We start from the raw sequence: 26629 nt of genomic DNA, 5'->3' as shown, positions 1-26629 counted from the left end.
GGGTGGCAGTGAGGGAATCCAAAGAGGAGGTCACTGGTGGGGGGATCTACGGAGAGATGAGGGGTGCTGGTGGAGGGTGGCAGTGAAGGAATCTGAGGAGGAGGTTATGGGGGTGGGGGGAATTATGGAGAAATGAGGGGCACTGGTGGAGGGTGGTAGTGAGGGAATCTGAGGAGGAGGTCAGGGGTGGGGGGGAACTACAGAGAGATGAGGGGCACTGATGGAGGGTGGCAGGGAATCCGAGGAGGAGGTCATTGGGTGGGGGGAAATACGAAGCTATGAGGGGCGCTGGTGGAGGGTGGCAGTGAGGGAATCTGAGGAGGAGGTCATGGGGTGTGGGGGAGCTACAGAAAGATGGGGGAAACTAGTGGAGGGTGGTAGTTAGGGAGTCTGAGGAGGAGGCCATGAGGGGGAGTGGCTATGGCGAGATGAAGGGTACTGTTGGAGGGTGGTAGTTAACCTATCTACAGAGAAAGAGGTCAAAAAAGAGGTCAAAAAGACGTTTGCACCAGCAGTAAAGCCGGCCCTGTCATGGCCTTTCTGTTTTCATTTATTTAATTAACAGCCAGGTGATTAGGACAACTGTGGAGCATACTTTATCATGCATGCTAATTATTTTTACTGCTATATTCAATGTTTCAAGTTTGAAGGTGATTTTACTATTGTTTTTTACTGGGAATAGTGAAAGTGGAACTGAATGGTGGCTGATATGGGGCTAGGGCCCAAGGTCAGGTGTGAGATAAGGTGTGATGGAGAAGGGTGGTAGAAAAGTGGATAATCAAGCCTGTAAGAGAGTGCGCTGCAGAGTCAGAGGTCAGGTGGAGGTAGTAATGAAGAGGGTTTCTCCCTGAAGGCTCGCACAGAGGAAGCCCGGGTAGTGTCACTTGCTTGATACTCCCACCTTAGAAACTTCCTCTTCCGATCAAAGGGACATTGCATGGAAGAAAAGCACTTTTTGAGAGTGATAACATTTAGAAAGAGACTTTGAAAAGAGTGTGTTTTACTGTGCCTTGTAAGAGTAAGGAGAGATAAAGGAGGGCCCAGAAGCAGGCCTGGCTAGATATATAAGCGATAAATCGGGCCAGCAGTGGCCCACCCGAATGTACCCTTGGCCCACCCAAATAAAAATTCCCGGAGCCGGGCCTGCCTCCTGCCCCCAATTTTACCATTCCCCGTCCCACCCTTCGTGTTAGTTGGCACTAGCTTGGTTTTATTTTACCTTTGCCAATGCTTGATTACTTGCTTCACAAGCATTGGCTGCCGCTGCATGGGTCCCACGTGCTGGCCTCACACTTTGGAGCTGAGGAGACCCATCCCCTGTTGCTGTAGACGCCTCGGTGCTGTTGCTCCACCCTGGTGTAGGCTGCCAGCTCCTCACCCTGCTCCTAAACCTCTTACTCATCAGCTCACAGCCTCACATCTACCGGGGCACATGAGCTGAGCTACCGGGAGCCGTTTGTGTTGGCCATGGCGCTGTTCTGTGGTATTGCTTGCTGTGCTGGAAGGAGAGAGGGCTCCTTCCTGTCCACCTCTAAACAGGTGCCGGGGACTACAGAGAAAGGGGCCGGGATTGACAACCCTTGTTGCATGTGACAATAAATGACCTAGTATTACATTCTCTCTATAATGGTGAGTTCAAATCAGAACATGCCAAATGTGGCCCTTGGGGTAAACGCACTGCTACTGGGCGCCAGAGACACACAAAAATCACTATTCGGCTCCCGGGCATCGGCTAAGCTTCATCCAAACAGTCCTGAAGTGCTGCTCACGTGGTATTAAGAAGTCTTTTCTTGCACTTTTTGTCGAACAGCACGTCACAGAGACCGGTCTGTGTGCAACCCATTAATAAAACAAATTGCACCTCTGCCAGTGGCATAGCGTTAACTTTTGTTGAAATAGTGCCAAGAAACACGCTTATGCTGTTTGTGAGCACTATAAAACTCATAAATTGTACCTATTTCAGCTGCACGCAAGTTACCAACTGAAGCGTGTTACAATAGCGCTTAATGGAAGGTCCTTGCTCTTCATCTGATGTGTGCATAAATTGAAAAGCATGTCACGCTTTGTTAGCACTTAAGTCGTAGAAGAATATGGAAGGATTTGCTGTCTTCGTCTTTCTTTCCTCATCTTGGTCTCTTTCAATCTTACTTTCATTAATCTTGCACTTAATTTACTAACTTTTCCTACTTATGCCTACTGCTGATTTTTGTTTCTACGCATATGTTGCTACTTCCTCTTACTGCGCTACGTAACCTCTTAATTTTACCTTTCTCTTACACCTCATATTTGTTCCCACTCTTACGTTTTATTATTCCAACATACTCTTGCTTCCACTTACAATTTATTACGCCTATTTCCTCCTGCTCTTACTCATTTCTCCTCTTACTCCTATTACGTCTTCTAACTGCTATTCTTACTTTTGCTACCGTATTTACCAATGCCCTTATTACCATAACTTAGTGCTACCTACTCCTACTTGCACTCTTACTCCTGCATACTCCTACTTGAACCTACCTTCCACTACTTTTACATCTAAATACTTCAGCTCTTCTGCTTAGCCCTTCTTATGCCTATTCTAACTCATACTTGGGAGAGGAGTTGGCCTAACGGCTAGGGCGGTCGTCCTCGAATCTGGGGAACTGGGTTCGAGTTTCAACAATGACGCTGAACATCCTGTGATTCTGGGCAAATCACTTAATCTCCCTGTGCCTAACAAATATGAATGTGTCCTCATGTAACGCAACTGGTGCTCATGTAAAGCGCTATGATACCCGATACGGGCCAAGTTCGAGCTATATAAAACTCCATAAAATAAATAAAAATAAAAAAAATGAACAGGATCTGCTCGGTCGCATTGGAAGGTAAACAAGCATTTGCAATGCAATTGGTCTCGCATTTGTGAGAGTTAGAGCTATTGACATTGTAAAGGACAGTGTATTTTACCTATGTGTTTTCTGCTTGGAGTGGAGTGAATGTGTGTGGTGTCAAGTGGACATATGTGTTTTGGATTGGAATTGTTAGTTGTGGAATTGTGTTGTGTGGATTGGATCTGTGTAGCGAAATAATGTAATTATGTGGATAGTAATTGTGTGGTATTGAGTGTACTGGAATTATGTGGAGTGGGATTGTGTGTCATGGAGTGGGATTGTGTGTCTTGGAGTGAGATTATCTGGAATGGTATTTTGCGTTGTGGAGTGGTATGTAGTGGAGTTTACTTATGTGGTGTGCTGTTAAATATTATAGCATGATGTGGAATTTTGTGGTGTAGATTGGATGTATGTGGTGTGTTATGTAATTCTGTTGTTGGTTTGAATTATGTAGTTTGTTGTTGAATTATGTGGTGTGGAATGGAAATGTGTAGAGTTGAAATGTGTGATGTGGAAGTGTTCGCTGCTGGGTGAAAATTATGTTGAGTGGAATTATGAGGCATGGTGTGAAGTGTAGTTATGTGGAATGTTGCTACGTGACAGACTGGATTTATGTGGAGTGTATTTATGCAATATGGATGAGAGCATAATTATGTGGAGGTTAATTATGTGGTGCTGAGTGGTATTATGTGGAGTAATTATGTGTGATGAATTGTGTGGGGATGAATTGTGGAATTGTGACGTGTGGAATTATGTGGCATGGTGTGGTGTATAATTGTGCGGAGTGGAATTATGTAGCATTTTGCAGAGTTGTATTTTGTGGAGGGTAATTCTGTGTTTTGGAGTTGCGTGTAAATATGTTGTGTGACGTATAATTATATAGGTTGAAGTGGAATTATGTGTACTTGAATTGTGTAGTGTGGAGTGTAATTATGTGGTTTGGAGTGCTATTAAGTTGTGTGGAATGTTATTATGTGATGTGGAATTATGAGGTATGGAGTGAAGTAGAAATATATGTTTTTTCATATTTAGGATTGTAATTATGTGGTATGGAATGTAGGGTTAAATTATTTATAGTTGAATAGTGTGGCATGGAATTATGAGAGGTTCAAATGTGCTGAGTTTGCTAGAATTAGGTAGCGTGGATTTGATTCAAGCTGTGCACGCTAAGGATTTTATGTCATGGGGTATAAAGTTGACAATTGTCTATTTTTCTTTGTAAAAATAATTTGGGCTGTTTCTTTACCTTCCGGTACATTTCTGAACAATTTGTTAAGCTAAATTGTAATGTTTCTTTTTGTGCGTATGCAGGAAAGAACGAGTGTATGTGGAATGTTGCTACGTGGCATAGACTAGATTTATGTGGAGTGTATTTATGCAATATGGATGAGAGCATAATTATGTGGAGGGTAATTATGTGGTGCTGAGTGGTATTATGTGGAGTAATTATGTGTGATGAATTGTGTGGGGATGAATTGTGGAATTGTGAGACGTGTGGAATTATGTGGCATGGTGTGGTGTATAATTGTGCGGAGTGGAATTATGTAGCATGTTGCAGAGTTGTATTTTGTGGAGGGTAATTCTGTGTTTTAAAGTTGAGTGTAAATATGTTGTGTGATGTATAATTATATAGGTTGAAGTGGAATTATGTATACTTAAATTGTGTTGTGTGGAGTGTAATTATGTGGTTTGGAGTGCTATTAAGTTGTTTGGAATGTTATTATGTGATGTGGACTTATGTGGTATGGAGTGAAGTAGAAATATATGTTTTTTCATTTTTAGGATTGTAATTATGTGGTATGGAATGTAGGGTTAAATTATTTATAGTTGAATTGTGTGGCATGGAATTATGAGATGTTCAAATGTGCTGAGTTTGGTAGAATTAGGTAGCGTGGATTTGAGCAAGCTGTGCACGCTAAGGCTTTTATGTCTTGGGGTATAAAGTTGACGATTGTCTATTTTTCTTTGTAAAAATAATTTGGGCTGCTTCTTTACCTTCCGGTACATTTCTGAACAATTTGTTTAGCTAAATTGTAATGTTGCTTTGTGTGCGCATGCAGGGAAGAACGAGTGTATGCAAAAAATCATACTATGTCTCAGTATTACCTTCCACACCTCTAAACAATAATCCCAATCCTAGAATGAGTTATCCGTTTGTTTTACAACAGTTAGTAAAACAAGGAAGTGCTTTGCGAGTCTGTAAGTAGCAAAGGTTTTAAAGGGACTTGTTTTTGTGCAAAGTATTGTTTTTCCCAGTTCAAGGAAGGGATAAAAAAATATCTTCAGATAATAATAGGGGTGACAGGATGGTGCGATAGCAGAATATTGATTTGTGTGGATCTGGCGAGGACTGCGGGCAGCAAGTGCTTGATACGCTATTTGCATAAGAAAATACTATATATTTTTTTCGTTATCCTCCATTAGTTATTAGTAAGGAAGGGGAAAGAGAAGCGTTCACCGACAGCATTCGGTTAGTCTTAGGGAGACAAAGAATGCTGTGGTCTGTGGAAGATGGCGCCCAGAAGGCATACGTATATATATCAGGAGCTGCCAAAGAAAGGAAGTGGAAATGCGCTTTAGACGTTGCTGGTATTGATGGCTACTGTGCGGTTGCAGACTTCGCTGGGCTGACAGTTGGTGGGGAAATGCTACGTTGTCATTGTAGGTTTAATTCATGAATCGCTCATTCTCTCTGGTGTTTGTCCTTGGGGTACTTGTTGACTGGTGCTACATATGGGATCTGGTTTGCCTTTGACAGCAGGTATGGTTTAGTGGGGTACATAGTGTAAATTAATGTTGGCGTGAGGAGACAAAAATCGGACCCTTTGTGCATTTGATATTATTGTGTGCATCATGCAGAGGATGAAAAGTAGCAGGAACGGCTTTGAGGCCGTATAGGCTAGCAGGAAGAAATGTTTTGAGGTGGTCAGTTGCAGAGATTGTTCAACATTTTTAAAACTTCCATAGTGGCATTGGGGAGGCCAGCAGCTGAAAGGCTCTGTCTTTACTGGTAGGCAGTGGTTAGATGGTGACCGGTCATCAGTCTTTCTGTGGGTGATGAACAGAGGAGCAGTAGGCGGCGGTCACAGGTTTGCAGTGACATCCGAGGGGTGGTTTTAAAGGCGGGCAGAAAAGCATAATTGCGGGTTTCATAGGGGTGAGGGTAGAGTGTAATGGATGAGTTAGTAGCAGGCACGACGGAAGTGATCTGCGTTTGGAGGTGGTTAACAGAGAGGGCTTCTCTTGAAGGTGGCTCATCAAGTAGGAGGATGTGTTTGGTGGGCCGGCTGGAGGCAGTGTTATGTAACTTTGCTGGAGGGCGCAGCAGCATTTACTGATGTATGTAAATCGCTCGATGAGAGGGCGGATGTGACCAATAGAGGAACCAGAATCCTTTGTTTATGGCTGGGGTGAGCCCCTGCAGTATGGCGGGTCGCTGGCCTGAGGGCTCTTGACTGGCGAGGAGAATGGGGGGCCCCCTCCATGTACTTTGCAGGGGGGCCCCCTCAAGTTTCGTTACGCCACTGAGAGTAAGTCAGTATCACTAGTTAGCAGTCCTCAACCTACCGTTCTCCAAATACTGAGACATCCAGAGAGCCCTCCAGCCACTCTGTTGTAACTTCCAGTGCGTGCTGGAAACTCAGTAGGTACACTGAAAGGTATTTCGCCCAAAGCGTTTCAGTAGCAAAACTGGTTTCTCTCTACAGCCAGTTGGTTTACAATTTAGAAATCTGAAGTGGCAAGTTCAGCTTTCATTTGAAGTTCAATAGAACGAATACCTATGTATTTGTAAAAACAACACGTGATAATAACTGTGAGCAAAGGGATTCACTTTTAATATGCTGTGCAAACCCCACAAACTTACTCAAACACTTGTATAAACTACCGCCCATGAGCAGTTGAGCACTTGATTGGGAACATCAATAAATGTCAGCTGGAGAATCTAAAATTAGGAGCGCTGTACATAGAACCATATTGTATATTGAACCATATGTACGCTGAATGAGACCAGATTAAAAACATTTTCTTTATAAACATTATAAAGGTTCAGGAGGGGATGTTTCTCTGCCTGGAGTGCTGCTAACTCAGAAATTAGAAATTAGAAGGTAGACACAAGTACCCACCCACAAATGTTCTCCTGAGGTGGGGGCCACCTTGAAATGTTTGTGAAGAAAGACCTGAGTTTTTAAAAGGTACATTGATTAGTCAACACTTGTAGCAGGTGGGGGTGGCCCATGGTATTGTTTGGCAGCGGTACAAGATGAGGAAAAGAAACAAAAGAAATGTGTCAGTCTGTGTGACAGTTCACTAAAGAGGCTGTTGCATGATGGGAATATCCACACGAGGCTATGATAAAGTTGAACAGGCTGTTATGTCACGCAACAAAACTAGAGATCAGCCATTGGGCCAATTATTTCATCTGGTGGATGGTAGATATGTGCAAAAGAAGACACAAAAGCCTGATTTGGAGTTCAGTGATGATGCAAAACACGGAGGAGACTCCACCAGATACATTTCATCCAAGATGATATTGTGGAGGAAACTCAGCTAGCGGATTATCATCCATACTTCTGTTGCAGAAATTGGAAGGCTTCTGATGGCCACCAAGCTCTAAATCAGACCCACTATATGGATTGGACGTTTCGCCACCAGCAGTCATATGGCACAACTAGCTGATATGTACCTTTGAGAAAAAAGCTGACGTGTAACAGAGACTTTGCACGCGGTGGAAACTAATTAACCCTATTTATATACCCTGCAGGCTAGTGTTGTAGTTGTGGCTATTTCTAAGTGTGTTTAAGATTATTAATCCACCAATGAAACTTAACACCAATGATGCAATTTCCAACTTTACCAAGATGGAATCCTAGGGCCATATGTACAAAAAGTGGAGGAGTGAGTTGTTAGCCATCGTAGCTTAACCACTCACTCTGCCACTTCAGAAACACAAGGCTGCACCATATTTACAAGAACATGGAGCAGCTTTGTGTTTTCCCCTGCGCTGGCGCTAAGGTTAGCAGCTTAGCACCAACACAGTCACCCTTGCACCATAGTCCAAGGGTGTCTGCGTGCAGGGGAGGATTGTTTATGTGTAGGAAGGTGTCCATTCCTGCACAAAAACAATCTTTAAATGCTGTTTTGTCGCTCCTATTAGTGCTGCCTAATGCTGCAAACATGGACGTTACAAAATGGCATTTATTTTTAAGATTGTTTATGTGCAGAAAGCGACACCTTCCTACACATAAACAATCCAAGGCGTTTTGTATTTTTCATGTGTGTTGCAAAGGCAGCACACATGGAAAAAGCAAAAACGAGGAGAAATAAAGAATTTCTCTTTGTTTTGCCATGTTAAGACCCGGTTTTCCTGGTCTTAATTTTGGCGCTGCCTCCTATTTACGCCACCTTTGTAAATAGGGGCAGCGTCAAAATCAATGGGTGTTGCAGTGGAACGCCTACTACAACACCCACTGCCCACTCCTTTCACGCTAAGCATAGCGTGAAATGGGCCCTCATTTACTAGTCAGCGCTAAGTCACATTAAGTGGCTTAACGCTGCCTTGTAAATAAGGTGAAGTCCCTATTGCCACAGGAACGTGGGAAAAATTGATGTTCTCGTAGGGGCTTGTACATATGCCTCCTAGTGTTATATGATGTGTGTCCCTGGTCCCTGTATGACTGAGCTAGAATGAATGCTGTAGTAGAATATTGGTGTGTGATCTGGAGTGGAAGCCAGGATATGGGGGCAATTGGAGAGATGATGGAGCTGTGACAGTACCTACCTACTAGCTGTAACCTAAAGGCCAAATATGATATAAAGAACTTACCAACAATCTGAGTGGCCCCAGACTCTTGTATGAAGACTCTGCCCTCTGACTTCAACTCATTACCTTTACAAAGTTGGAAATTTATCACTTTGAAAAACATTACCTGTATGTCAATCTTTTTCTAAAGTTGTCCAAAATTTTTGTGAAGATTTAGAAAAACTTCAAAGAAGTTGGCAAAAGTTAGCAAAAACCAATTTTGAAAATGTATGCATCACTTCATATTTTTCCAGGATCCGTGAATGGTGCATGTATATCCCCAGTAACATAGAATCTTGGGGCATATTAGCAAGGCCTTTATCGCCACTTTAGCGGCACTTTTTGCCGCCAAAGCGCCGATTTTTTTTATCGTCCTATCAGCAAGCTGTCGATAACAGGTGTTAGCGACAGCTTTCTGTGGATAGCGGCCAGTTTTCCTGTCGCCTTGCATGCCAGCAATAATTATCGCTAATGACATACAAGGTAGGCGTTCCCAACTAAAAGCGACTGAAAACAGTCACTGACACAACTTCCCCCTATTAGCAACGCAGGCGAAGCAATAAAAAAACTCGCGCTAACCGCGATTATCACTGGATTTTAACACCTGCTAAAATCCTGACTTAGCCATTGTTTTCTATGGGAGGTGGATTCTACGGCTGAATCCTCCCCTGCCTATTAGCAACCTTTTCCTTAGTGATAGGAATTTATCGCTGGAATTCCCGCGTTATTGATGGAGAATCGCCGCTATTGCTGGTTTATTATCTCCTTGGAGATAAACGTTGATAATAACGCGCTATCTCCGCGATCTAAACCAGCGATAGCCGGCGATAAAAAATACAGCGCTAAGCGCGCTTTGAGATGATTATCGCAAGTCCTTGCTAATATGGTCCCTTGTTCCTTAGTTAACGCCATTCTAGACTCATAATAGGGAGGTGACAAAGCAGCAGGGAAAAAATACACAATGCTGTATCTGTATTTTTCTGGGTAGGATTACTGCACACAAATGGAGGCCAACTAAGTCAGAGCATAGCTATGTTGTGCTAAATGCATGTAATGCAGAACCATTTTGCAAGACTCAATTAGGAAGCTTTCCACAGACTTTGTAAGGGCTGCCAAAAAATCACAATTCTGCATTTTCACGCAGACCTCTTTGGAGCATTGAAGTAGAAGACAGGTTTCTCAGTGATTTTGCAATCAGACCTTCTGCTCTCGATTCAAGTTGAAGCATTTGCATAGCTGCTGTAAACATGCAGACAGTGGTTCATTTGCCCCATAGTGAAACATTAGTTGTAAACTCTGAAGATAATGAACTAACTCTGTTCATATTGGACGGCATCAGGTTTGTCCAGTAATAGTCCATGTGTGGGCAATCTATGCCAGATCCTCAAAATATCACCAAGAGATACATTTGCAAAACATGTATGTTAATGGGATGAATGGCATAGTGGTAATCCTGAACAAGCATTGGCATAGCCGATAGGTCTCGCCTTTGGGACCTTATAATGTTGTAGTTCTGCTTTACAAGAAGAAGTGTTGGTTAGGGTTTAAAAGAAGCAACACAGGCAATACATTAAAAATAAGGATTACGGGGGGCGTGGCTAGCAGCCGTAGAAAATGGCCGCAGCCTAGGGAGGCTCCATGGTCCAAGGAACCCTCCTAATAAATCCGATTATTTATCCGGCGGCTCCCTCTCCAGAATATTGCAGCTCGTGGTGGCGGAGACCCCTGGGCACCCGTTCATCCCGGTCCGGGACTGAACGGAAGGCCCAGACAGCACAGAAGGCACCGAAACGACGCGGGGCCTACCCCGGCGAGGTGAGCCGGGGAGTAAGATTCAGGCGGAGCCGACCGCGAGGGCGCAAAGTGCTGCACGGAGGAGGGCGCGAGGTGTGGCAGACTGGAGGCAGCCGGGAGAGGCCCCCCCCACCGACAGCGAACCGGAGGGGGCGCTTCTCTCACAACGAAGCGGTACAAAGAAGGACACCTGCGCGGGTGGAAAGGCGAGCGGACTGCCGCCTCACGGACCTGGCGAGCCTCCCGTAATCATCGAAGAGGGTGCATTTGAAAAACTGGCGCTCAGGCGACCCGCCATACCGCCGCTGCGCTCCCACGGTCCTCCAAGGTCAGGACGGCGGTGTAATTGTACCGCATAGGATCACTGTGCTGCCCAGGTATTGCTCCTGCTTAAAACAGACACCGTCTGCTTGCACAACGCAAACGCCATCAAGTTGCCCAAAGTTTTATCCACGCACATTTATCAAGACTTACAGCTGCACCTCATTGAATCTTATTGTGACTAGTGCAAAGGCATTCTCTTGCCTGCACATTGCTTAAGTATTTGGTGTCTCTTTTACCTGTGTTGCGGCTAGTGCCGGGGAGAGTTGACCGCGCTTAGTCCAAGCACGCATTGTCTCCAGTCAGCGGACTAACAACGAAACACTATTTTAGGAGTGAGTCTGCATACCGAACACTGCCCCCTCTGTAGAGGGCAGCACAACGCAGTGCAAGACACCATATTGCCTGGAGGGGGGCCTTCCCCAGATATGATGAACTGGTTCTGAGTGACAAACCGAAGATCATTCCAGAAGAGAGCGGACAGAGACAGGGCCAGTCCTAAGATACTTCAAGCAGCACACTACAGGAGGAGCAGGGTGGGAAACCCGACAGGCCGCTTGGGCTGTGATAGCCCTCTGGCAGGTGGCGGTGACTACCACTCCTGATCTCTCCACTTGTGCGAACATACCCCCAACGCGAAAATGAACGGCAGAAATGCGAAGGGGCTGAACCAATGCGAAGCTAGAAAAATACGCCTATACAAAATCGCAGCCGGATCAAGATGCAACGCCGGGACCAAGTACGTACACCGGAGAAACCCAAGAAGTGACGCTGCAAGATATTATGACCACATTGAATAAAGTGCACACGTCCCTGGACTCACGCATTGGATCCCCCTCAGCAAAACTCTCATTAATCCGAGCTGACCGTAACAAAATGTCCACCAGAGTATCGGAGGTGGAGGTCATGGCAACCACCCTAACTAACGACACGGCCACGCTTAAGAAGCAAATGCAACAGCTCACAGCAGATAACAAGCTGTTGGCTGCTAAACTGGAGGACCAGGAAGGGCGGTCAAGACGAAATACCATACTCCTTATAGGTGTGCCGGAACAGACAGGTGGCCCAGCCTTTGACCTGTTTGTTGAGGATCTTATTACAAATCATCTCCAACCACTGGGCCTCTCCAATTAGTTCTCCGTGGAACAAACACAGAGTCCCAGGTGGCCGACCCAAACCAGGGGCCCCTCCACGTCCTATCCTAGCTCGTATTTTTAATTACTGGGACAGAGACGTAATACTACAGGCCGCACGTTTCGCGCCCCATCTGAAGCTCGACAACGCTAATATTACCATCTTCCCGGACTATACTGCAGCAGTTACGAAGCAGCGTCGCAGATTTCTTGAAGTAAAAAAACCACTCCGTGAACGTGGGATCAAGTACTCAATGCTGTTCCCTGCAAAATTAAGGGTGGAAGCCGAAGGTAAAGCATGGTTTTTTCTGTCGCCGGAGGACGCCCAGGAGTGGCTGGAGGGTTGGCGCAAAGCCCCACGTTCGGAGCGCCGGAAAGGCGGTCACGTCCACCGCGAGGGAGCTGAAGTGCGAGAGGGACTAGAGTAGTCGGATGTAAGAGAAGGTGACATTCATTACTGAAGTAGGGAAGGAACGAGCTGCAACGATACGGCGATCGCAGCCTAGACATGCTGAACGGCTGAAATCTAGAATTCGGTCAATTTACCAGATTCTCTAAGACTCCATTGTAACGACACCAATGCTACCTCACACAAGGGCTTGAGGGAATGACTACCGCGACAAGAACAGTCCGATGGAGGTAAACCATGCCTTCCAATCACTTAATGTACACAAACTATCAGAGAGGGAGACGAGACCGCTACTACTGAAGAGGGAACAATGGGTTTCCGAGGACAATGGATGATTGCTCTCACCCCCAAGTTCTGGTATCGGGGAAGGGTACTAAACACTCTGCACTGTTGGGGTGGCGGGTAGTTATAGGTCCGTCAATCAGGGAGGCAGGGAGGTGGGTGAGGGGGACGGGGTTGTTATTACAGTATTGGATGTTATTGGTTATTATTTTCATAAGGGCACAGGCTGCAAATTGGTTTATATGTGCTGGTTACAGGAAGTGCAGACGATCTACGGCACTGACTGCATGCTTTAAGTATGATAGGAATAATGGTTCAGGATCATTCAGGGGCTGAGTCGCTAACGTCCCCTGTGGTCCCAATTGTCCCTTTATCATTGGTTACATGGAATGTCCGTGGGCTAGGGGATAAGATTAAAAGAGGCCTAGTTTTACAATATTTGAAATGGTGTGCGCCAGCGATAGCCCTCTTACAAGAAACACACTTAACGGGAACGACCTGTAGAGCGCTGGACCGGTTTGGTTTTAAAATGATTGTGCACTCTGAGTTTTCTTCCGGATCACGGGGAGTGGGTATCCTGGTAAGAAACCAGGTCCCTCTGATCATTAACCAAAAATGGACAGATGACCAGGGCCGCTTTGCGGCTTTAGCATGTCAGTTGGAGGGGAGGTCCTTTAATGTGGTGTCAGTGTATGTCCCCACAGCGCTCCACGCAGTGACCCTACCAGCACTCAATAAATTTCTGCTCGCTCTCCCAGAGGGAAAATGATAATTGGGGGAGACCTTAATGCCACAATCAATGGGACTCTTGACTGACATCCTCCCAAACCTCACACCATCAGACTATCTCACATAGAGAGTTTTCTAGAAGCCCTTGGTCTCCTGGATGCCTGGAGATGCCGTCACCCCACGACACAACAGTTCACTTATCAATTGGAATATCAAGGATAGACTACTTCTTGACGTCAGCGGACAGCCTGCAGAATATAGTGGACATAGAGATCAGACCCAGAGGGATATCAGATCATTCCCCAGTGCTACTAACATACACATGCCATCACATGGTTAGACGACGCATTTACCCCATACAACCAGGATATTTGAATAATCCCAAAATCCTTAAAGAGCTCAGAACTACAACACAACACTATTTTAAGGAAAATACAACGTCAGCCCCATCTTAAACCACCCTTTGGGAGGCCTATAAAACTGTTATTCGTGGCCAAGCCATTACATCCATAGTAGGTTATAAACGCGAAAAGCGACAGGAGTTACTTGACATGGAATCGAGTTTGCATCAGGCTGAAGACCGTCATACACAACACCCGACGTTAGAAACGTCCCAATCCCTGAGTATTAAGCAACAAGAATACAGAGAATACTTAAAGGAGACAAAGTCCAAGTTAAAGAATACACAACATAAGATATATGAAATTGGGGATAAGGCGGGTAGGCTTCTGGCCTGGCTCGACAAAAAAGAACAAGCAAGGAACTGGATAGCACAGATAAAAACTCGAGAGGGGGTAGTGGTCTCAGACCCTCAAGAAATTGTAAACGGCCTGGCCAGGTACTTCGCCCAGGTCTATGTGCCTTAGTCAACCAACACAGTTGAGGAGGCACAAGCTTACCTCAAAGATATCAAATTGCCCACATTAACACCTGAGGCGACCAGCACGCTTGAAGCTGACCTCACGATGGAAGAATTTCAATTAGCGATCGAGTCCCTGCAGACGGGGAAGGCGGTAGGGCCTAACAGCATACCCATCGAGTACTATAAAAGGATGGCGGCAACACTCGCCCCCCCACCTGCTCCTGCGGGACCAAAGAACGGTCACCATAGTGGCAATTCCCAAACCTGGGAAACCTCCTGAGGAATACACCTCGTATCGCCCAATATCATTGCTTAATGCTGAAGCTAAAATACTCGCAAAACTTTTGGCAACTCGATTACACCCGCACATGACGGCCCTAATACACCCAGATCAATTGGGTTTTATGCCAGGTTGCAACACGGCTCTTAACCTGAGGGGCCTCCATGGGGTGAGAGCCCGTATAACCTATATCCAAGAACCGGCTGTTATTCTCTCGTTGGACGCCCGTATGGCGTTTGACATGGTGGAGTGGCCCTTCCTATTTTCTGTCCTTAGACATCTGGGCTTCGGCCCTAAATTCGGTGCATGGGTACACCTACTATACTTGAAACCACTGGCACATGTCACAGCTAATGGTCACATGTCAGAGGACTTCCCGTTGGGACGCGGAACTCGCCAGGGCTGCCCCTTATCCCCCTTGTTGTTTGCCCTTGTGCTGGAGCCGCTGGCATCATTGATCAGGTGGGAACCGACCATCAGGGGACTCAAATGGGCGGTGGGATGGGAGGACCGCATCTCCTTGTATGCAGATGACATTTCGCTATACTTGGCCTCCCCAGATGTTCCATTCTGGTGTTATTGAACGTTTGTGAAAACTATGGGAGAGTATCAGGCTATACTATTAATTGGTCCAAATCGGTCTTATTTGTACTATCTGGTCCGCCACCGCATCTTCCTAAAGAGTGCGATCTCCTAATCATGACAAAGTGCTTCAAGTATTTGGGTATCTATGTGACGCCTAGGCCTGAAGAATTCATTTTAAAAAATCTAATACCCCCCCTGGACCGTCTAAAACGGGATACAATGCACTGGCATGCATTACCTCTTTAAAATTATGGCGCTTCCACAGTTTCTCTATGCCTTGGAAAATACTCAGTTTCCGGTACCAGCGAGCTATTTTAAAGCGATAGCGACAGAGGTCTCTAGCTTACTGTGGGGAAACAAGCCAGTGCGTATTGCAATGGAAAAACTGGTTAGGAGCTGGTTTGATGGGGTTATAGCACTCCCAAACATACAACTGTACTACTGGGCAGCACAGTTAAAAATAGTCAATCAATGGATCCATGCCCCGCAGGCCGACCCTGCGTTCCAGGCGGACAGATATATATTAGGAGATGGAGGAGTCATGGCGGCCCCATACAATAAAAAACGATCCACCCCATTGATTGGCCCGACGGCACATACAGTTGACATATGGTACTCGGCACATAAAAAACTGGGATGGCAGGGGGTTATTATTACACAACTTACTCCACTCTGGGATACACAGCGGCTGGGAAGACTTAGAAATAGTAAAGGATTCAATAACTGGGACACAATAGGCATTTCTACGGTAGGCGACCTATGGGTTAAGGGCGGGGTGATCGCATTCGAACGCCTAGCGGACCAATACGAACTAGCCCCTTCTGAACAATTCAGGTACATGCAGATTAAACATGCACTACAGGCAGCTATACCACCAAACACCGTGCTGCCGGAGGCCTCTCCCTTAGAGGATAGGCTCCTCACTGACTATATGACGAAAAAGGCCACCTCTTTTACTTATCGTAAATTAATTAATAACCTACCTGCCCCAACGCAGGCACTGAAGGTCAAATGGTCCGTGGGTCTTGGGGAACTTGACAAAACAGACTGGCAGTTAGCACTCTCATCACCACGGGAAGTTGCAATACCCTCGAGATTGAGGCTCATACAACTAAAGATATTACACCGTGTATATTACACTAGATTAACCCTACACAAAATAGGGAATGTCTCCCATCCGTATTGCCTGCGGGAATGTGGGGAGGAGGGAACGTTTTACCACACTATATGGCAATGTCCGAAGATCATGCCATACTGGGTGGCAGTGATGAGGACCATATCGCAGACGGAGGAGGTGTCAGTGGCACCAGAACCTAAAAGGTGTTTGTTAAATATATGGGAACCCAACGATTTAAATCATCCAGGACTGGGCAACTTTGGGAATGATGGTCGCCAAGAGAAATATAGCTAGGTTGTGGGGCTCTAGATGCTCACCAACGATCAAGGCCTGGTGTATGGACATGGACGAAGCCATGGTAGCAGAGAAGGTTACAATGTTAACCGAGGCTGTCCTCAGAAATGGGGGAAAGTGTGAGGAACCTGGAACAAATACAGGGGCTTTATCTGTGAACCGCCGGAGTTGCCGAGTGAGGACATTTTAAGTTGAAACGGGGAGAAGATGAAGCGGCGTGCATGGGTTAATGGGTGTGGTCTGTCCTGTACTAGATGTAACAGTGATATGCATAAAGGCTTAAGAAAATGTACCAGCCAGCTGCAATGTGTGTTCATTTATATGATTTTGTTCTGCCCTAACTGTAATTAAAAAAAAAGAAAATTTAAAAAAAAATGCGGATTACTCGCTGAACACTATAAGTGCGCCTACCGTCTACCACCTGTCCCGAACAACTGGCATGGACTGGTTGGGGGAGGGACTGGAAAAGCAAGATGAAAGGGTGGGCTAGCGAGATAAAGCAGCGACGGGGCGTGTGGGGGATTGAGGTAAAGCCAAGTTCCATGCTGAGCGAGGGAAACGATTGCTTCAATAAATAAATGCAGATTACTCGCTGCGTGTGGCGCCCAGAGTAAAGGTGTCTACGTGTTGAAAGAAGGTCGCAGAAAAAAAAAGAAGCTAATATAAATAAATAAAAAAGTTGGGTGTGGGCGCATATGCAAGCACGGAGGGTGGGGTGCTTATGGGGACGGGGCAAAAACACAGAGAAGTGCTGTTTGAGGTTTAATAGAAGCAACACAGGCAATACATTTCAAACAAGCATTGGCATAGCCAATAGGTCTCGCCTTTGGGACCTTATAAGTGTTTAGCCATGCAACAGTTGCATAACTAAATACTGATAAGGTCCCAAAAGCGAGACCTATTGGCTATGTCAAGCGGCCCTGCGGGCGAGAAAGTGATCGCGATCGCGATCACGTGCAAACATCAAAGCGGTCGTGTGGCCGCGAAAGTGAAAGTAATTGCGTTAAAGCGCGGCGCCCGCGCACATGCACTGTAGCTCTAGGCTGGCCTGGTAGCACTTTTTGGAGCCCTCTCAATAAGTCTCGCCAGACCAGCGCAGACCAGGGTCAGGCGAGACCTAAAAATGCAGATTACTCGCTGAACACTACATGTGTGCCTACCGTCCACCTCCTGTCTCAAACGAGTGGGGGATTGAGGTAAAGCCAAGTGCCATGCTGAACGAGGGAAACAATTGTTTCAATGAATAAAAGTGTCTGTGTTTCAGGAAGGTCGCAGAAGAAATCAAGTAATAACGTGAGCGTGAATTAGGCAATATCTACTGAACAAATAAGGTCCAAAACAAAGAGCGATAATGGTGAAAACCGAGTAGGGTGGTGTGCAGAGGAAGGTAAGGGAAGGAAAACAAAACAAAAGATTGATTGGAAATGGGAGACTGCCTGTGTCAATACTGGTGCGCCAGATAGGTGATGTCGGGTGAGCGGAGCACTGCGGTCATTGAAATCAGTGTGTCCTGCACTGAGAGCGGCACCTTAAAGAAACATGCACAGCCAAAACGGACGGTGCTTAAAGAAACAAGCGCAGCCAAAGCGGACAGCACTCAAAATGAAAATAAAAGAGTGCTTACGGCCTTTTAAAGGAGAGTGTGTGAAGCCACAAGCAAATGATCCAGTCCGGGTAACCTCTATCAAAAACAGCTTTGACCTCAAGCTTCTTGAACTTCAGCCATCAGATCACTTGGGTTCACACTCAATCCATCATCTCAGTACGTTGGCAAAAGCCGCCAACTTTAATTTCCATACATTCAAATAAAATTGCCCCCTCCTGGTTTGCTATGAATGACTTTCTTTCCACTGGTTATTTCATGTCTTGATTTGAGCAATTCTCTTCTGGATCAAGTTCCCACTCAGTGGATTGGCTACTTCATTCTCCAGATTTCTGGTAGCCAAAGAGGTAAGAAGTCACAGTTATCTCCTACTTGTCACCCCCCAAGTTTAGATCCTCTACCTCTCAAAGACAGTCTTTCACCAGTATGGCCCCTGCAACCTGGAACTCTACCACCATACACTACCTTCCAAAAATAGCTAAATGCTCATTTTATCAAATATTACATACTATATCAGATCACAAAAACTGATAGCTTCTCTCATGCTGGTCGCCAAGGTACTTTCTACATTTTAATGTTCTCCGGCCCCATCGTGGTGTAACCTAGTAACTTTTCTAAGTTTAATTGTAAAGCTCCCTAACACCATTGAGGAACTGGTGTGCTATATAAATATCTAAAGAAAAAATAAATAAAATACTATGACATCCATCCAGAATTCAATTTTGCTGAAAGTTTGCACAGGCAGGAAAAAAATATCCCCCAAGTGGATGGGGGGGTGTCTTTAAATAGAAGGACAGTTATTCACCAAACCCCCAAACCAATAGCTTGCGCAGTCAGGTGTAAATGACAACCTTCGCCCTGACAACAATACTCCCTGTCATACCCGGTTTAGCTGGCCACTAAGCAAGCGGGGTCTCCTAGAAGTCAGAACTCAACAATCATCCAGCAGCGCAATAACAGATTGTCCAACCCAGTGCTTTACTTTAGAAAAGAAAATTACTTTAATCTACACACTTAAAATCAAATACAACAATGGATTTGATTGCAGATACTATAAAAACACCCTGCACTTGGGTTAATGCACCTTGAATTCGTCCCACTCCACCCCCTTTCCCACATATCCCCACTCTCATAGTTCTAGGCAGGTTCGTCCAGGTTTAGAGTGCCTATTAGGCATGTATCAAGGCTCAGTTGCAAATTAGACCGAGTCACAATGTTTGGGCTCAGTTCAGTAGATTTCATTTCTATTCGGCTAATTTATGGCCATCAAAGACACAAAGCAATCAAACAGTAACCAGCATTTGTATGAAGTGCAAAATTCCAAATAAAATAGATAACACATATTAAAACCAATGATTAGAAGCACAAAATACAGAATTTAAATACCGACAAACAGAGAAATATTGTTTCAACAGAGCAGACCCTCCATACTTTTCCTAGTTCTAACTCCAGTTTTTAGGAAAAAGGATACCCTGAAGCAAATGGCAGGTGTAGTCAACAGTTGCAGATGGACTAAGCCTCTCTATACTTGCGATGGCCCAGTGATTTTAAAAGAGGTCTGAGCAAAAATAAGCGATGGTAACTAAAGAAGTTGTAGAAAAACGTGTAGCGTAAAAGCGATTATTCAGAGACCCCATTGCATGATCAAGTTGAGATATTTCCCCCAACATATCAGTTGAGTTGCCTGTGCTCTTGAGCCCCCAAACCGTACCAGCTTTAATGCAGAAAAAGAGAGACCTCTTCCATAGAGTGAAGGTAAGTATCAAATATAAAACAGGCTCTGCACTAGCAAAGTATCTGTAAAAAACCAACACCGTGTTTGCAGCCTTCTAGCTTCACAAAAATCCCCAGACTGGCTCTTGACCAGTGATTGATCAACTTTTTTGATACTCTTCAGAAACTGAGAAAAAGAAGCCAACCCTAGCTCCTGAAATCTGCGAGAGATGTAATTTAGCCAGGGAATGGTGCTCCATTTATCCAAGCTGAGACAGTCAAAGATGATGTCTCTACAGAGTTGGGCATGCAGATTAGTCCACACGCTGACCCACAATAATGGTGGAGCTAACTGAACCCTGTCAACTATGTATCGCTGGTTTAGTTCCAGGTGCATAATATGACAGTTGGTGTGGGTGGCAAGTGTAAAAGCCTCCGGCATGTATGATTTTCCTCTAACTGCAGAAGGGCTCTCTTATGACAACCCCAAACCCCCACCCCATATATGGCACCTGGGACACACTGTGCGTTATATACTTTCATCAGTGGCCAGATGGTTCCCCTTCGCCTCATGCTTGACGGATTGAAAATTTTCCCAGCTGACCTACTCAGCTTAAGATATGAACTGTTCAGCAGAGGCTGCCAGGACCCCGAGGTATTAAAAATTACTCCCAGGTTCTAAAGTTATTTACAGTGAGCAATGACTGACCCTTGATAACAAGCCTGTGGGTGGCAATCCTAACAGGACCACAGGCCATGATCTGGGACTTGCCATAATTGTTAACCAAGTCAAGAATATCTATGAAATGGACAAATTGGTCCACCAATGTTCACTGGGCGGTTGGTGTCCGGGCCAGAAGAACAGCGTCGTCCAAGTAGAGCAATGCTGGTACCTGGGTACCAGCAACTCTAGGTGGGTCTACCGAGGTAGTGTCAAGTGTGGTTAGAGGTCATTGATGTATAGTATGTTATGTTATGTTATAGCCATTTGTAGAGCGCGCAGCTGCCCCAGCGAAGGGGTGTCCCGACGCTGACAGCAGTTTCCAAGGAAAGTCAGGTTAGGCTGTGGGAAATAGATGGGTTTTAATGGCCTTTCGAAAAGAGAGCAGACAGTCTAAATGACGGATCTTCACAGGGAGGGAGTTCCACAACTTAGCAGCCAGGAAACTGAAAGATCTGCCCCCTGCCCTGGTTCGTTTCACTCGAGGAACAGTAGCCAGGATCTGCTCGGTCGTGCGTAACTGGCGGGTAGGGACATAGGAGACCAACAGATGAAATAGGATCTCAGGCGTAGAAAGTTAAAAAATTTTAAAAGCTAGACACAAAGTCTTAAATTCTATCCTCTTAGAGATGGGTAGCCAGAGAAGGCGGCGTAAGGCGCCCGACGTGGCACACGTTCTCGGAAGTCTGAGCAAGTCTCGTGCAGCTGTATTCTGAACACGTTGAAGGCGGTTCACTTCCGCTTTATTGGCACCTAACAGAAGGAAATTGGCATAGTCGAGTCTTGATATGATAGTCGCCTGGACCATTAGTTGACGTGTGGCTGAATCAAAAAACCCTAGTATAGGCCTCAGACCCCGTAGGAGTCCTAAGCAGGTGCCAGCGATTTTTTGGGTGTGATCTTGAAATCCCATAGTGGAGTCAAGCCAGAACCCTAGATTCTTTACCACCAGCTTAGGGGTTGGAGAACTGCCCAGGGATGAAGGCCACCACTGTGTACTCCAAAGCCCCTTGTCCTTCCCCACCAGCAGCACCTCAGATTTATTGACGTTAAGCTGGAGACAGTTCTTCGTCATCCAGCATGCAACCGCCTCTAGACCATTCCGGAACTGAGTAGCATCTTGAGCGTGATCATCAGAGAGGGCTACCACCATCTGGGTATCATCATCATAGGAGACCATGGTCAAATCATGGTCTCGCGCGACTTCTGCCAAGGGTTGGACATAGAGGTTGAACAGAACCGGGCTTAATGCCGAGCCCTGGGAGACCCCCTGCTGGATGGAATGGACGGAAGAAGCGAAGGGGGGGAGGGCAAAGACCTGAAATGATCTATCGGACAAAAAAGACCGAAACCACTCCAGTGCCAAATCGTCTACCCCTGCCTCTTCTAGACGTGCAGTAGGATCTGGTGGGAGACCGTGTCAAACGCGGCGCTCAGGTCAAGCAATATGAGCGCCGCCGTTTGACCTTCACCCAGTATAAAAAGCAGCGGACCAGAATGCAGCCTTGGCGCACACAGCGCTTCAAACAGACTTTGGGGGACATTTCTCTGTTCAAACTCACCCGTACCTATCGAGTCAGAGTGCAAATTGTGCAAAAAACTCAGGGAGGTATCGACTACCATGTCCAGCAGCCTCAACCACAGCTTGGTCCTGTTGACAGAATCAAAAACTGTAGAGAGGTCCATTAAGGCTAGATGCAGAGGGTAGAGCCTAGCATTGATGTATTTGTTGACAATAAGACTCAAATTTAGGCACTGCTCTACGGCACCGAGCCATTGGTGGAATCCAAATTGTAAGGGGGATAATATATCTTGTCCTTGAGCCCACTCAACTAGGCAACTGTATATCACCCTGCCAATAAGTTTTACTGAACTATCTAACAAAGAAATAGGCTTATAGCACTTCAGCGACATACAGTCACCTTTTCAAAACATGGGCACAATGGTGGAAAGTTTCCAAGAGTGTGGGATGTGCATATTTAAGGAACAGTTAAAACCATTAGTTGTCAAGGTGCCCCAAAGCATAACATTACCTCTAATGAGATCGATTGGGATCTTATCAGCAACTGGTGCCTTGCCTCCGGTACTCTAAGGTACAACCTGATCTGCTTCTGCTAGGTTCACTACTACTTCAGATGAGTTGAGCAACCTATGAGATGATTAAGAGTTGGTCAACTCGATATTTTCTTAAAGATGATAAATTGAGGGGAAATGTGCTGCCCAATCAGTGCCCAATTAGTGTCCAATTAGTGTCCAAGATGTCACAAGGGGCTTTCAGGAAAGCTTCTGGTTTTCAATCTTTGGACTGTTTCCCAAAAACCCATGCTGTTCTCGTGCAATGCGGCGTTTTCTAAGGTTTGCCAATCCGTTTTGCGGAAGGCCTCGTTTCTAACTTTAAGGGAGTGCTAATAGCCTTGATGTGCAGACTGGACTTTTGCCTGAACTCGTGGGGATGCAGACAAAGCTAATCTTAATCTCTGGCTTGCTGCCGAGCAGTTCTCGTAAAACCACCCACTTATCTGCCTTCACGGGTCTGAAAAGGTGTTATATCGTGAGTATTACATTTAATTGTAATCAGCCTAGGTCCTCCTAGCTGCTCAGCCAGAGCGAGAGATGGGAGCGGAATGTTGGTGTGACTGTGATGCGTGGAATGCCTGCGTGCCTGTGTGGATGAGTGGTGACAGTTGGAGATGGGCTGAGCAGCTAGGCAGGCTGCTCCTGGTGGGGCTGGTGTAGGAAATGTAGGAGCTGGTACCACACTAGGCTGGCTGGATTAAAGACTGATGTAACCTGTACTGGAGACTGAATAAAAAAGACTTAATAATACTTCCTGGCTCCAGGTGTCTACCTTCACTAGGACACAACAAAAGGTGTTGTTTGATTGCCTGGGTTTGTGCATCATAATGGGATGATAAGATGTCCCCTCCGCCTCTGTTAGGCAGTTTATAAATAGCCCCTGATGTTGGGTCAATAGTAAACATAGTACGTTTGTCGGGTCTTTAAGATGCCATATAAGTCCAAAACATCAGTGGAGTGCTGGGTGGGAATAACACAAGCAATAGACTGAAGTCTGCTTACGGGTAACCGCACCAAGGCTCCTAAGGGATTATGGCCCCCCCAATCCGTCAGCCCAACTTCCCCTATGAGAAAATAATGAATAAGTTCCCTAGTCACAAAAATGTGATCAATGGTGGATGGGCGACCGTGCCCATTCAAGGTTGGTGGGGGAAGCTCGTTCTCACTAAAACTGTCAACTAAATTATTCAAGTCATGTTCAGCCAGATGACTAGCCAACTCGAGTCCCCTTGCATCACTGGGATCAACATGCAATGCTCCCTCGTGGCTCCCTCCCTGCCTATATTACCCAACCAGCTTTGCATTAAAATCCTCACACAATAGGTAGGGGTGCTGCACTGTAGTGTTACCATTGGTGGCCTGCAAATTAGAAAGAAAAGTAAACACCTGAGTAAAGTGAACAGATGTAGGATTAACAAAATCATAATTATAAAAGTTAATTAAATGAAAAGCAAATCTAGAAAGACGTCTCTTATCTGCTGTGTTTGGAATAGTGTGGATCCAGAGTTAATAGATGTGAATTTCGCACAAAGATTTACACAAATCCAAAATACTAGGCCTCCCATGGCCCTTTCATGGAAGAGGGGATAGCTGGGCAGGTACAGCGGGTATGGCCATCAAAGGAGGTGGGTGCGTTGACCAGGTCTCTTGCAGGACAACAATGTCATCCCTATTGATGAAGGCCCTCCAAGCTGGATTTTCTAACTTCCCTTTGATCCCTGCAATGTTTGAACTCAAAAGAGCAATGTTACGGGCAGCATGGAAACCAACAAGCTCACCGTCAGGGAGAGGCACTTTCACCTTACTATTGATGGTGACTGAGGATATTGCAGTTGACAGTCAGTCCACACTTGCAAGAACATCAACTCTGTTGGATGTAGGGAAGAGATAACAGGGGTGACTTCAGGGCATTGCAGAGAAGCCCTTGGTATTTCACTTAGTGGATAGTGGGCTAGAGGGAAACATGGGAGCAGCTGCTGGTGTTGGTGGGAAACTGTAGATTGATCAGTTGGAGCAGCCTCTGGGCTAATACATCTCTGAAGATAGCAGTTTAGAGGTTTGTAGAAAAATCCCAGGGGCACCAGAGTGACAGCGCTTCTCCGTGCTGAACTGAAATATGGCCCAATCAGTAAGTTGCAAACTAGGGGTCAGATTTACAAGCCCCTTGCGCCACTTTTGCGTCATTTTGGAAAAGTGACGTAAGGGTGGCGCAAGGGGCTTGTAAATAAGCCCCTAGATACGGCAATCTAACGTTTACAATGATACAGTCGCTAGCTGGGTCTCAAGGGTCAGGCCCAGTCCAAGCACACCTACGAAAATATCTTTTGCATAAAAAGTTGGGACTCCCCTATTCCGTACTAACCAGTCCAGGGATTTGTTAAAACTTTCCTCAAAGGATTCATTCTGCCCCTTTCGAAGTGGAGGGACCCCAGTTAGCACTGTCACGTAAGGACATGCAGCAGGCGGTAGACTGACCACACCCTTCAGGATTTACTTTCAATGTGCAAGAAGGATGTGCAGCATGTGTCCCTCTTCTCTCCCACTTCTGGGAGGAGACACACCACTTATAGGCTTGGCCCATGCTCCAGGTGTACTGCAATAAAATCCAGCAGTGGTGCCCACCGACCAATGTCCTCGCAGATGGGTGCAGGCACTGGAAGTTAACAGATGTTTATGGCAGGAATCCGACCCACTTTTGGGTGTCAAAGTGTGCTCCCACCCTCCTACCCTGCATGGTAGGTTTGTTGTCCCTGCCCCTGCCTCTCTCCACCTACCGTCCATTGCCCGAGTGTGTGCTCCTGACCCCACACTGCTGCCCTGCATGGTCTGCTGTGTCTTCATACATTTAACGCTACTACTCGCATGTTGCCAGTTTCTAAAAATCGCAATTTGCAAGTCGCAGAATGAAATGGTCGTACATGTGACCCTTAATTGATTGCTTTCTCGTTCTTCCCCTGCAGGGTCCTTTAGCGTGGACAGACGGAGATCCGCACTGGCGATCCCCACAGGGTGAAACGAGCACTAACAGGTGAGTGGGCACTGCGTTTGTCCGGGGAAAAGCTCTCTCAGGACTTTATTCACAGCCTTTCACTGTAACTTACAGTAGATGTTATTTCACGATCCGAGCCACTAGAATAATTCGGCAATGCAAGACCGAATGATGCAACAGTTTTGACTGCATTACGCAGCACATTAGGGTGCACTTTATTTGATTAATGTTCAGTTCGGCACAAAGCTTTCCCAAGTCTAAATCGTTGTGTTACGCCAGCCCCATTTCTTTCTTTGAATGCTGGGAAGTGTAGTCCTATTTTATAAGGAAAAAAACAAGTCCCAGAATTCAACGAAAACACCTAGACTGGAGTGTTACATCACGCATGGACATGGAAACTTAGCAGGGTTGTACGCAACATACTCTGCGATTGCTTTATTTTTTTTTAGCAAATTTGACATTGTGTCAGGTGCAAAATGCATCCAAATGCTACAGAAAATACAGAGTAGAGGTTAATTAAAAAACAAAACTATACACATCCAGCAGATAATATTCAAAATGGTATTTATTAACATCTAATGGTTTTGTCTTGCATAGAGGTACAGGAATAGCATTCATTCTGTCTCAGATGCCTAATGCAAATATGAACTAGTTAGGGGCCGGTTACGATCTTGGTCGGAAAGCCTCCTGCACATCATTTCTGAACAGGGCCGGACTGGCCCTAGCGGGCACCGCGGGGGCGGCCGAGCACTTTGCCAGGGCCGGTTTTGGTTTCCAGTCCGGCCCTGTTTCTGAAAAGGAAATTACATGAATTGTGCCTAGTCTCGCTCAGGGGTACTGGAGTGTGGCTCAATGGTTAGAGCAGCAGACCCTGAAGCAGAGTTCTGGCCAGGGACCAGGGTTCGATTCCCGCCTTGGCGGGGCTCGGGCTCAATTTCCTCGGACCTGTCTATTCTCGCGTTGGTGCCTATTCTAATCACGGGCCCCACGCTGCAACTCTGGGCAATAGCTTGCTTAGCCTCCACACCAGCCCCAACAGCGCTAAGGATGCCTG

General features: G+C 45.9%; 1 long non-coding RNA gene across 1 annotated transcript in view; it reads left to right on the top strand.

The window, feature by feature from the left end:
• Positions 1–26629, top strand: part of LOC146809050 (uncharacterized) — a 213697-nt gene that overhangs the window by 133035 nt on the left and 54033 nt on the right. The window contains exon 2 of the long non-coding RNA XR_014966313.1: positions 25547–25614. This is a non-coding gene — a long non-coding RNA (uncharacterized LOC146809050). The remainder of the gene's footprint in view (positions 1–25546; positions 25615–26629) is intronic.

This window comes from Triturus cristatus, chromosome 7 (assembly GCF_964204655.1).
Source record: "Triturus cristatus chromosome 7, aTriCri1.1, whole genome shotgun sequence".
Taxonomy (NCBI): Eukaryota; Metazoa; Chordata; class Amphibia; order Caudata; family Salamandridae; genus Triturus; species Triturus cristatus.
The sequence above is the reverse complement of the archived record's forward strand: the minus strand, read 5'-3'. Positions and strand labels throughout refer to the sequence as shown.